General features: G+C 32.7%; 1 protein-coding gene across 2 annotated transcripts in view; it reads right to left on the bottom strand.

Annotated features, from left to right (window-relative positions):
• The window catches only part of LOC133570775 (urocortin-3-like), a 13,850-nt gene extending 1,883 nt beyond the window's left edge, over positions 1-11,967 (bottom strand). The window contains exon 1 of one of the 2 annotated variants that reach the window (XM_061923484.1): positions 11,624-11,967. The gene's annotated coding sequence lies outside the window, so the exon portion shown is untranslated. Of the gene's footprint in view, positions 1-5,696; positions 5,921-11,623 lie in introns of those variants that run through there. The other variant, XM_061923483.1, reaches the window with a different exon arrangement.
• Between the last annotated feature and the right edge of the window lie 243 nt (positions 11,968-12,210).

Raw genomic sequence — 12,210 nt, 5'->3', positions numbered from 1 at the left:
GATAAAGTCAAAGAAATCTGCCGCCAGACCCCCATTGAATCTGCCGGAGTGTGTGAGCAATTCAGGGACAAAGGACCTCGGTAGCACGGCAAGCAATGGCGGCAGTTTTGTTCCCGCAGACGAGCGAGCTAAACCCGCCTGGATGTCTTGGCTCACACCGTCCCTTATGCCACCGAAGATGATCAAGAGAAGAATATCGACCCTAGCTTCCCTGGCCTGCTGACATGAGGGTATGTCTACAGAATATATTAATTGATGAAAATTGGGCTGTCTGCACTCTCAAAGTGCATGTTGTTGCCAAATGTATTTCATATGCTGTAAACCTAGTTCATAGTTGTTAGTTTCCTTTAATGCCAAACAAACACATACCAATCGTTGGTTAGAAGGCGATCGCAGAATTCGTCCTCGCTTTCTCCCGTGTCGCTGGCTGTCGTGTCGTTTTCGTCGGTTTCGCTTGCATACGGTTCAAACCGATATGGCTCAATAGCTTCAGTTTCTTCTTCAATTTCGTTTTCGCTAAGGTTAAATGATTGTAACATAGTCAAGTTTAATATATTGTAACATAGTTAAGATTAACATATTGTAACAGTCAAGTTTAACATATTGTAACGTAAGATAGTCAGGTTTAATTTTTTTAAGATAAAGTCGAGTTTTAAAATAGGCAAGTTTAAAACATTGTAAGATAGTCATGGTTAAAATATTGTAAGTTAGTCAAGTTTAAAATATTGTAAGATAGTCAAAGTTAAAATATTGTAAGATAAAGTCAAGTTTAAAATATTGTAAGATAGTCAAAGTTAAAATATTGTAAGTTAGTCAAAGTTAAAATATTGTAAGATAAAAAAAGTCAAGTTTAAAATATTGTAACATAGTCAAGTTAAAAATATTTTAAGATAGTCATGTTTAAAACATTGTAAGATTAAGTCAAGTGTAAAATATAACAGTCAAGTTTAACAAATTCTAAAAGTGTCAAATTTAAAACATTGTAAAATAGTCAAGTTTAAAATTTTGTAAGATAAGTTTTAAAATAGATAGACAAGTTTAAAACATTGTAAGACAGTCAGTTTTTTTTTGGTTTTTTTTACGATAAAGTCAAGTTTTAAAATAGACAAGTTTAAAACATTGTAAGATAGTCATGGTTAACATATTGTAAGTTAGTCAAGTTTAAAATATTGTAAGATAGTTAAAGATAAAAGATTGTAAGACAAAGTCAAGTTCAAAATATTGCTAGAAAGTCACTTTTGAATATACCGTAAGAAATTGAAATTTAAATATTGTAACAGTCAAGTTTAAAACATTGTAAAAACTTCAAGTTGACAATATTGTAACAGTCAAGTCTAAAATATTGTAAAGTAGTCAAGTTTAAAACATTGTAAGACAGTCAAGTTTAGAACACTGTAAACAAGTCAAGTTTAACACATTGTAAGGCAGTCAATTTAAATATATTTTAAGATAGTGTAGTTTAAAACATTGTAAGATTAAGTCAAGTGTAAAATATAACATAGTCAGGTTTAACAAATTCTAAAAATGTCAAATTTAAAACATTGTAAAATAGTCAAGTTTAACATTTTGTAAGATAAGTTTTAAAATAGACAAGTTTAAAACATTGTAAGATAGTCAGGTTTAATTTTTTTAAGATAAAGTCGAGTTTTAAAATAGGCAAGTTTAAAACATTGTAAGATAGTCATGGTTAAAATATTGTAAGTTAGTCAAGTTTAAAATATTGTAAAATAAAGTCAAGTTTAAAATATTGCTAGAAAGTCACGTTTGAAAATACTGTAAGAAATTGAAGTTTAAAATATTGTAACAGTCAAGTGTAAAACATTGCAAGAACTTCAAGTTGACAATATTGTAACAGCCAAGTCTAAAATATTGTAAAGTAGTCAAGTTTAAAACATTGTAAGAAAGTCAGGTTAAAAATAGTCAAGTTTAAAATTTTGTAAGATAAGTTTTAAAATAGATAGACAAGTTTAAAACATGGTAAGACAGTCAGTTTTTGGTTTTTTTTACGATAAAGTCAAGTTTAAAACATTGTAAGAAAGTCAGGTTAAAAATAGTCAAGTTTACAATTTTGTAAGATAAGTTTTAAAATAGATAAATAAGTTTAAAACATTGTAAGACAGTCAGTTTTTTGTTTTTTTTACGATAAAGTCGAGTTTTAAAATAGACAAGTTAAAAACATTGTAAGATAGTCAAAGTTAAAATATTGTAAGTTAGTCAAGTTTAAAATATTGTAAGATAGTCAAAGTTAAAATATTGTAAGATAAAGTCAAGTTTAAAATATTGTAAGATAGTCAAAGTTAAAATATTGTAAGTTAGTCAAGTTTAAAATATTGTAAGATAGTTAAAGATAAAAGATTGTAAGACAAAGTCAAGTTCAAAATATTGCTAGAAAGTCACTTTTGAATATACCGTAAGAAATTGAAGTTTAAATATTGTAACAGTCAAGTTTAAAACATTGTAAGTCAGTCAAGTTTAACATATTGTAACATAGTCAAGTTAAAAATATTTTAAGATAGTCATGGTTAAAACATTGTAAGATTAAGTCAAGTGTAAAATATAACAGTCAAGTTTAACAAATTCTAAAAGTGTCAAATTTAAAACATTGTAAAATAGTCAAGTTTAACATTTTGTAAGATAAGTTTTAAAATAGACAAGTTTAAAACATTGTAAGATAGTCAGTTATTTTATTTTTTTTGAAGATAAAGTCAAGTTTTAAAATAGGCAAGTTTAAAACATTGTAAGATAGTCGTGGTTAAAATATTGTAAGTTAGTCAAGTTTAAAATATTGCTAGAAAGTCACGTTTGAAAATACTGTAAGTAATTGAAGTTTAAAATATTGTAACAGTCAAGTTTAAAACATTGTAACAGTCAAGTCTAAAATATTGTAAAGTAGTCAAGTTTAAAACATTGTAAGACAGTCAGGTTAAAAATAGTCAAGTTTAACATTTTGTAAGATAAGTTTTAAAATAGACAAACAAGTTTAAAACATGGTATGACGGCCAGGTTTATTTTTTTTTACGATAAAGTCGAGTTTTAAAATAGACAAGTTAAAAACATTGTAAGATAGTCATGGTTAAAATATTGTTAGTTAGTCAAATTTAAAACATTGTAAGATAGTCAAAGATAAAATATTGTCAGATAAAGTCAAGTTTAAAATATTGCTAGAAAGTCACTTTTGAAAATACCGTAAGAAATTGAAGTTTAAAATATTGCAACAGTCAAATTTAAAACATTGTAAAATAGTCAAGTTTAAAATTTTGTAAGATAACTTTTAAAATAGATAGACAAGTTTAAAACATTGTAAGATAGTCAGTTATTTTATTTTATTTTTTAAGATAAAGTCAAGTTTTAAAATAGACAAGTTTAAAACATTGTAAGATAGTCATGGTTAAAATATTGTAAGTTAGTCAAGTTTAAAATATTGTAAGATAGTCAAAGTTAAAATATTGTAAGATAAAGAAAGTCAAGTTTAAAATATTGTAAGATAGTCGAAGTTAAAATATTGTAAGATAAAGAAAGTCAAGTTTAAAATATTGTAAGATAGTCGAAGTTAAAATATTGTAAGATAAAGTCAAGTTTAAAATATTGCTAGAAAGTCACTTTTGAAAATACTGTAAGAAATTGAAGTTTAAACATTGTAACAGTCAAGTTTAAAACATTGTAAAAACTTCAAGTTGACAATATTGTAACAGTCAAGTCTAAAATATATATATATATATATATATATATATACATATATATATATATATATATATATATATATATATATATATATATATACATATATATATATATATATATATATATATATATATATATATATATTGTAAAGTAGTCAAGTTTAAAACATTGTAAGTCAGTCAAGTTTAACATATTGTAAGGCAGTCAATTTAAAAACATTTTAAGATAGTCAAGTTTAAAACATTGTAAGATTAAGTCAAGTGTAAAATATAACATAGTCAAGTTTAACAAATTCTAAAAATTTCAAATTTAAAACATTGTAAAATAGTCAAGTTTAACATTTTGTAAGATAAGTTTTAAAATAGATAGACAAGTTTAAAACATTGTAAGATGGTCATGGTTAAAATATTGTAAGTTAGTCAAGTTTAAAATATTGTAAGATAGTCAAAGTTAAAATATTGTAAGATAAAGAAAGTCAAGTTTAAAATATTGTAAGATAGTCAAAGTTAAAATATTGTAAGATAAAGTCAAGTTTAAAATATTGCTAGAAAGTCACTTTTGCAAATACTGTAAGAAATTGAAGTTTAAAACATTGTAAGAACTTCAAGTTGACAATATTGTAACAGTCAAGTCTAAAATATTGTAAAGTAGTCAAGTTTAAAACACTGTAAAACAGTCACGTTAAAAATATTTTAAGATAGTCATGTTTAAAACATTGTAAGATTAAGTCAAGTGTAAAATATAACAGTCAAGTTAAAAAAATTCTAAAAATGTCAAATTTAAAACATTGTAAAATAGTCAAGTTTAAAATTTTGTAAGATAAGTTTTAAAATAGACAGACAAGTTTAAAACATTGTAAGATGGTCATGGTTAAAATATTGTAAGTTAGTCAAGTTTAAAATATTGTAAGATAGTCAAAGTTAAAATATTGTAAGATAAAGTCAAGTTTAAAATATTGCTAGAAAGTCACTTTTGAATATACCGTAAGAAATTGAAGTTTAAATATTGTAACAGTCAAATTTAAAACATTGTAAAATAGTCAAGTTTAAAATTTTGTAAGATAACTTAAAATATCTAAAACATTGTAAGATAGTCAGTTATTTTATTTTATTTTTTAAGATAAAGTCAAGTTTTAAAATAGACAAGTTTAAAACATTGTAAGATAGTCATGGTTAAAATATTGTAAGTTAGTCAAGTTTAAAATATTGTAAGATAGTCAAAGTTAAAATATTGTAAGATAAAGTCAAGTTTAAAATATTGTAAGATAGTCAAAGTTAAAATATTGTAAGATAAAGTCAAGTTTAAAATATTGTAAGATAGTCAAAGTTAAAATATTGTAAGATAAAGTCAAGTTTAAAATATTGTAAGATAGTCAAAGTTAAAATATTGTAAGATAAAGAAAGTCAAGTTTAAAATATTGTAAGATAGTCAAAGTTAAAATATTGTAAGATAAAGAAAGTCAAGTTTAAAATATTGTAAGATAGTCAAAGTTAAAATATTGTAAGATAAAGTCAAGTTTAAAATATTGTAAGATAGTCAAAGTTAAAATATTGTAAGTTAGTCAAGTTTAAAATATTGTAAGATAGTCAAAGTTAAAATATTGTAAGTTAGTCAAGTTTAAAATATTGTAAGATAGTCAAAGTTAAAATATTGTAAGATAAAGTCAAGTTTAAAATATTGCTAGAAAGTCACATTTGCAAATACTGTAAGAAATTGAAGTTTAAAACATTGTAAGAACTTCAAGTTGACAATATTGTAACAGTCAAGTTAAAAATATTGTAAAGTAGTCAAGTTAAAAACATTGTTATATAGTCACGTTTGAAAATATTGTAAGATGTCCAAGTATAGTCAAATTGTTAATATTTTAACATAGTCAAGTTTAAAACTTTTTAACATAGCCAAGTGAAAACATTGTAAGATAAAGTCAAGTCTAATATAATAAGATCAAGTTGAGATGAAGTGCGAGTGTAAAGATGAAAAGTAATGAAGACAACATTGTGACAACAAATACTCACTCAGTGGATTGTTGGTCACGTCACAAAAGTGCTGGAAACTATCTTTGCTTTCTTTGGTCAATTTGGGGGAAGCAAAAGTCTTGAGTGATGGACCTGCTCTTCACTGCTTGACCGTCCCCTCCGTGTGTGTCCTCTTCCTCTCCTCCTCCCTTCTTTTAATCTCATCCCCTCCCCACTCAGCGCCATCCGGCTCTAAAAATAGCCATCACAGTGCAGCTATTCAAACGGAGCAATATCCTCTGACGGCAAAAGTGATCTCTGCTCACACCTTTTCATCCCACATTGATAAGAGCCGCATCATTGATTGGTGCGCATGACCTGCAACTAAGTGAGGGCCGGTAAAAACATGAAGAATGGTGAAAAGAAAGGCAACCTCTTGACCTGCCGCTGCTCAGGACTAAAACCTGGTGGAGCACGTCCGTCAACTTGCTGTATTTTTACACACTATAGATCAGGGGTGCTCATTACGTCGATCGCGAGCTACCGGTCGATCTCGGAGGGTGTGTCAGTCGATCACCAGCCAGGCATTAAAAAAATAGTCCTAAAAATGAGCGATCATAAATCTTCACTATGACTCACTTTCGTCACTTGATTGACATTCACGGCACCCGAGGGTCTTCTGAGATGACGCTGGCTGCTGCCAGCTCATTAAAATTACCGACTGGCAGGCGAGAAACACTTTATTTCAACAGACTCTGGCGCCGTACCTGTCGTCAAAACTCCAAAGACCGACTGCACAGTTGCACAATAAAAGCTCTGCTTCATCCTGCCTGCGCTACCAAAATAAGAGTCTCAGAAAGCTGGCGTGCACAAGCTAGCAAGCTACGGAGTTTGCCGACAATGTATTTCTTGTAAAGTGTATACAAAGGAGTACGGAAGCTGGACAAATAAGATGCCAAAAACCAACCACTTTCATGTGGTATTGGACAGAAAGGAGGACTTTTTTTCTCCTCCATTCGAAAATGCGGACGTTTTTAGCACCACTGTCTGATTCCTATCAATGCAAGTCATCACAATCAGGTAATACATCAACTTATATTCTTGTCTTCATGAAAGAAAGGAATCTATATGTGTTAAACATGCTTGTATTATCTTTAAACACTTTTAACTTATTAACAATATTAACTATATGTGTTAAACATGCCTGTATTATCTTTAAACACCTTTAATTTGTTAACAATATTAACTATATGTGTTAAACATGCTTGTATTATCTTTAAACACCTTAACTTGTTAACAATATTAACTATATGTGTTAAACATGCTTGCATTATCTTTAAACACCTTTAACTTATTAATAATATTAACTATATGTATTAAACATGCTTGTATTATCATTAAACACCTTTAATTTATTAACAATATTAACTATATGTATTAAACATTCTTGTATTATCATTAAACACCTTTAATTTATTAACAATATTAGCTATGTGTTAAACAAGATTGCATTATCATTAAACACCTTTAATTTATTAACAATATTAACTATATGTATTAAACATTCTTGTATTATCATTAAACACCTTTAATTTATTAACAATATTAGCTATGTGTTAAACAAGATTGCATTATCATTAAACACCTTTAATTTATTAAAATATTAACTATATGTGTTAAACATGCTTGCATTATCATTAAACACCTTTAACTTATTAACAAAACATATATTTCATAAATAAGTAAATATAAATTATATATATGAATGAGGTAGATCCCCACGACTTGATCAATTGAAAAGTAGCTCGCCTGCAGAAAAAGTGTGAGCACCCCTGCTATAGATACTCGGCTTTGATCAGTATTCCCTTCCAGAAAATCAAATCATCCATCCATCCATTTTCTACCGCTTATTCCCTTTGGGGTCGCGGGGGGCGCTGGAGCCTATCTCAGCTACAATCGGGCGGAAGGCGGTGTACACCCTGGACAAGTCGCCACCTCATCGCAGGGCCAACACAGATAGACAGACAACATTCACACTCACATCCACACACTAGGGCCAATTTAGTGTTGCCAATCAACTTATCCCCAGGTGCATGTCTTTGGAGGTGGGAGGAAGCCGGAGTACCCGGAGGGAACCCACGCAGTCACGGGGAGAACATGCAAACTCCACACAGAAAGATCCCGAGCCCGGGATTGAATTTAATTTATTATTGTTAGATAAATGAAAATTACTCTGGTGTCAGAAGTGGGGTATGGAGCTGACTTCACATTATGCTCCAGAAAATCTGTACGGGAGGCTCACTGTGTCGTGTTTTAAATCATTAATGCAAAACATTTAAAATGAGTGTGGTGTCAGAAGTGGGATATTTAGCTGCCATTACGATATGCTCCAGAAAATCTGTACTATGAGCTCGATGTGCCACACTTTTATAAATAAATGAAAATTACTTTGGTGTCAGAAGTGGGATCTAGAGCTGACTTTACAATATGCTCCAGATAATCTGTACGGTAGGCTCATCGTGTTGTGCCTTGACTCATTCATGCTAAACAAATTAAAATGACTCTGGTGTCAGAAGTGGGATCTTCAGCTGACAGTACCATATGCTCCAGAAAATCTGTACTTTAGGCTGAGTCACACTTTGACTAATAGATTAAAATGACCCTGGTGTCAAAAGTGGGATCTTTAGCTGACATTACCATATGGTCAGAAGTGGGATCTTTAGCTGACATTACCATGTGCTCCAGGAAATATGTACTATAGGCTCAATGTGCCACACTTTTATGGATAAATGAAAATTACTCTGGTGTCAGAAGTGGGATCTGTAGCAGACTTTACATTATGCTCCAGAAAAGTGACACAGGGAGCCTAAAGTACACAATTCTCTGAGGAATATCGTAATGTCAGCTAAAGATCCCACTTCTGACACCAGAGTTATTCCGGGGGGTTTTAACATAAATGCATCAAAGCACGACACAGTAAGCCTATTATACAGTTTTTCTGGAATATAATGTAAAGTCAGCTCCAGATCCCACTTCTGACACCAGAGTAATTTTCATTTATTTATCAAAGTGTGGCTAGATTTTCTGGAGCATATTGTAATGTCAGCTAAAGATCCCACCTCTGACACCAGAGTAATTGTAATTGATTTGTCAAAGTGTGACACAGGGAGCCTAAAGTACATAATTCTCTGAAGAATATCGTAATGTCAGCTAAAGACCAATATAACTTTAATTATTACATTCTAGACAAACATTTTAACAAACACTTTTTGGGGAGGAAATAACTATTGTTTAGAGGGACAAGCGGTATAAAATGGATGGATGCAGAAAACAATGCATCTGTGTTACAAATTAAAAGCAAATATTAACATTTAACATTAACTTTTGTTATTATTGAAGAGTCTTGATGGTGATGAACGGCTCGGAGCCCCCGAATGCCACTTATGTATTTGCGTTTCTCACCTTGTTTATCAAAGAGCTGGCACTCGTTTTATAGCCTAAAAATGCACAGAGAAGTGCCCCGAGCTCTCACCACACAGTTTACAGTAAACACCAGTATACACCACATTGTTTACATTAAACACCAGTACAAACTACTTTGTTTACATTAAACACCAGTATACACTACATTGTTTACATTAAACACCAGTACAAACTACTTTGTTTACATTAAACACCAGTATACACTACATTGTTTACATTAAACACCAGTATACACTACATTGTTTACATTAAACACCAGTATACACTACATTGTTTACAATAAACACCAGTATACACTACATTGTTTACATTAAACACCAGTATACACCACATTGTTTACAATAAACACCAGTATACACCACACTGTTTACATTAAACACCACATTGTTTACATTAAACACCAGTATACACTACATTGTTTACATTAAACACCAGTATACACTACATTGTTTACATTAAACACCAGTATAACCACATTGTTTACATTAAACACCAGTATACACCACATTGTTTACATTAAACACCAGTATACACTACATTGTTTACATTAAACACCAGTATACACCACACTGTTTACATTAAACACCAGTATACACTACATTGTTTACATTAATCACCAGTATACACCACATTGTTTACATTAAACACAAGTGTGTACACCAGAATTGTGCAATGCTGGCTTAGAACTTTTGATGATGGGAATGAAGTCAGTAACTTGTTATTAGAGAGTAAGACTTTATATATTTACACAAGATTAATAATTATTTTCTTGTCTTATTGGTTTATGTTTGTACCGTATTTTCCGCACTATAAGGCACACCTAAAAACCACAAATTTTCTCAAAAGCTGACAGTGCGCCTTATAACCCGGTGCGCTTTATATATGGATTAATATTAAGATTCATTTTCATAAAGTTTCGGTCTCGCAACTACGGTAAACAGCCGCCATCTTTTTTCCCCGTAGAAGAGGAAGTGCTTCTTCTTCTACGCAAGCAACCGCCAAGGTAAGCACCCGCCCCCATAGAACAGGAAGCGCTTCTTCTTCTACTGTAAGCAACCACCCGCCCGCGTAGAAGAAGAAGAAGAAGCGCGCGGATATTACGTTTCATTTCCTTTGTGTGTTTACATCTGTAAAGACCACAAAATGGCTCCTACTAAGCGACAGGTTTCCGGTTCATGAAAAGACGCAATCTCTCCATCCGCACACGGACTACTATTTCACAGCAACTGCCTAAAGACTTTCAAGAAAAGCTGGCTACTTTCCGTGCATATTGTAAAAACAAGATAGCTTAAAAAAAGATCCGGCCAGAGAACATTATCAACATGGACGAGGTTCCACTGACTTTTGATATTCCTGTGAACCGCACTGTGGATACAACGGGAGCACGTACGGTGAATATTCGCACCACAGGGAATGAGAAGTCATCCTTCACTGTGGTTCTAGCTTGCCATGCTAATGGCCAGAAACTTCCACCCATGGTGATATTCAAAAGGAAGACCTTGCCAAAAGAGACCTTTCCAGCCGGCGTCATCATAAAAGCTAACTCGAAGGGATGGATGGATGAAGAAAAGATGAGCGAGTGGTTAAGGTAAGTTTACGCAGCTCCGTCCATGTTGATATACGACTCCATGCGCGCCCACATCACGCTGGTTTTTAATATATTATTAAAGTTTGACTGACCTATCTGACTGTTTTTTTGACATTCCTTTAGCGCAGTTAGATGCGGCTTACAACACGGGGCGGCTTATAGGTGGACAAAGTTTTGAAATATGCCGTTCATTGAAGGCGCGGCTTATAACCCAGGGCGCCTTATGGTGCGGAAAATACGGTACCTTTTATTTTGCAAACAAAAATGGTATTTTGTATGGCTTTTGTTTGATCCTACACTTGCAGAACAATTGTATGTAATTAATGTTGTTTTATTTTAAAAGTGGAGTTTTTTCCAATGTATGCGTGTGGAAGTGTTTTGGAAATGTTAGACCCCAGGAAGAAAAGCAGCTTATATCGCAATAGCTATCAGGGATCCTAAGAAAGAAACCGCTTTAAAGCGCAACAGGTCACACTGTCGTGACTCTGCAAACATGACCTCGTTAAAGGCGGTCACTTCAAGCGTGTCGGAAGCGAGAGTTTGGTTTTTTTTTTGGCGGGCCCTTTCACTGAAGCACATGTTTAATCAACAGGACGTGTCCTAGGAACCTGTCAGGTCTCTCCAGAAGCCAGCGTCACAAAGTCTAAAAGAGGCAGTTCTACTTGAAGGAACAATCCCAAATACTGTGCAGATGTTTCACAGGCTTCATTAGCCCGATAAGCAGCGGCCGCCCAAGCGTGTCGCCACTTTAAAAAGGCGCGTGTTTTTTTGTTGTTTTTGTGTGTATACCTAATTGAATGTTATCTTAAATATTCAAAGACGTCATTTTGAGTCGTGCCTAACGAGAACAAAAAGACGGACAGAAATTGCGTCGGACAAAAGAAGGAAGATCGTACCTCGGTGGTCTCTTACTCACCTCCAGTGCAGCCCGTCACCGGACCGATCCTCATCTGACTAATGAGAGAGACGCTCCACGCTGGCCGGGGCCCCCGGGGCTCCCGAAGCGAGAGGAGTCACTGCGGATAAAGCAAACACGGGGCCGCACGGACGTGAGCCATCTTCTTCACGTCCGTGCGTACCAGTCGCACGGCCGTCTGATGCGGCGTGACTCCACAGGAACATGATGATGTCACACGTGAGTCGAGGCGCGCGCAGATATTGAGCGTTTTTTTCTGAGCAGATTTGGGGCTGTCATCCACGCAGCACACTTCCTGTGATGTCACAACAATGCTTTTATTAATAGGTGTTAATAGAAAATCAAGTAAATATATCAGGTACCAAGATGAAGGAATTGCGTGTGAATGCTCCAATGCTGACGTTGAACTGAAATCCTGGAATTATTTTTTTAGGATTGTTGGAAGTAGAGCACACAATTCCCAAACAGGCTGAATATTTTGAAGTTGGAACCGTTTGAATCAGATGAAAAATGTGGGAGTTGAAGAATGTCCCATTGATTTCAAATGGGAATTTCCAAAAAATTGGGGAATTTTTTTGGAAAATGGT

The sequence above is a fragment of the Nerophis lumbriciformis genome, linkage group LG28, assembly GCF_033978685.3.
Source record: "Nerophis lumbriciformis linkage group LG28, RoL_Nlum_v2.1, whole genome shotgun sequence".
In the NCBI taxonomy this organism is placed as follows: Eukaryota; Metazoa; Chordata; class Actinopteri; order Syngnathiformes; family Syngnathidae; genus Nerophis; species Nerophis lumbriciformis.
The sequence above is the reverse complement of the archived record's forward strand: the minus strand, read 5'-3'. Positions and strand labels throughout refer to the sequence as shown.